Source organism: Oncorhynchus tshawytscha, linkage group LG03, assembly GCF_018296145.1.
Source record: "Oncorhynchus tshawytscha isolate Ot180627B linkage group LG03, Otsh_v2.0, whole genome shotgun sequence".
NCBI lineage: Eukaryota > Metazoa > Chordata > Actinopteri > Salmoniformes > Salmonidae > Oncorhynchus > Oncorhynchus tshawytscha.
In genome coordinates this window covers 51,121,166-51,122,606 of record NC_056431.1, presented here as the reverse complement: position 1 = coordinate 51,122,606, position 1,441 = coordinate 51,121,166, and positions in this window count along the sequence as shown.

Genomic DNA, 1,441 nt, shown 5'->3' with positions numbered 1-1,441 from the left:
CTGTCAACTGCGTTTATTTTCAGCAAACTTAACATGTGTAAATATTTGTATGAACATAAGATTCAACAACTGAGACAAAAACTGAACAAGTTCCACAGACGTGACTAACAGAAATGGAATAATGTGTGTCTGAACAAAGGGGGGGTCAAAATCAAAAGTAACAGTCAGTATCTGGTGTGGCCACCAGCTGCATTAGGTACTGCAGTGCATCTCCTCATGAACTGCACCAGATTTGTTAGTTCTTGCTGTGAGATGTCACCCCACTCTTCCACCAAGGCACTTGCAAGTTCCCGGACATTTCTGGGGGGAATGGCCCTAGCCCTCACCCTCCGATCCAACAGGTCCCAGACGTGCTCAATGGGATTGAGATCCGGGCTCTTCACTGGCCATGGCAGAACACTGACATTCCTGTCTTGCAGGAAATCACGTACAGAACAAGCAGTATGGCTGGTGGAATTGTCATGCAGGAGAGTCATGTCAGGATGAGCCTGCAGGAAGGAGGAGGATGTCTTCCCTGTAACACACAGCGTTGAGATTGCCTGCAATGACGACAAGCTCAGTCCGATGATGATGTGACACACCACCCCAGACCATGACGGACCCTCCACCTCCAAATCGATCCCGCTCCAGAGTACAGGCCTCAGTGTAACGCTCATTCCTTTGACGATAAACGTGAATCTGACCATCACCCCAGGTGAGACAAAACCGCGACTCATCAGTAAAGAGCACTTTTTGCCAGTCCTGTCTGGTCCAGCGACGGTGGGTTTGTGCCCATAGGTGACGTTGTTGCCAGTGATGTCTGGTGAGGACCTGCCTTACAACAGGCCAACAAGCCCTCAGTCCAGCCTCTCTCAGCCTATTGCTGACAGTCTGAGCACTGATGGAGGGATTGTGCGTTCCTGGTGTAACTCGAGCAGTTGTTGTTGCCATCCTGTACCCTCCCCGCAGGTGTGATGTTCGGATGTACCGATCCTGTGCAGGTGTTGTTACACGTGGTCTGCCACTGCGAGGATGATCAGCTGTCTGTCCTGTCTCCCTGTAGCGCTGTCTTACGCGTCTCACAGCATGGACATTGCAATTTATTTTCCTGGCCACATCTGCAGTCCTCATGCCTCCTTGCAGCATGCCTAAGGCACGTTCACACAGATGAGCAGGGATCCTGGGCATCTTTCTTTTGGTGTTTTTCAGAGTCAGTAAAAAGGCCTCTTTAGTGTCCTACGTTTTCATAACTGTGACCTTAATTGCCTACCATCTGTAAGCTGTTAGTGTCTTAATGACTGTTTCACAGGTGCATGTTCATTAATTGTTTATGGTTCATTGAACAGGCATGGGAAACAGTGTTTAAACCCTTTACAATGAAGATCTGTGAAGTTATTTGGATTTTACGAATTATCTTTGAAAGACAGGGTCCTGAAAAAGGAATGTTTCTTTTTTTGCTGAG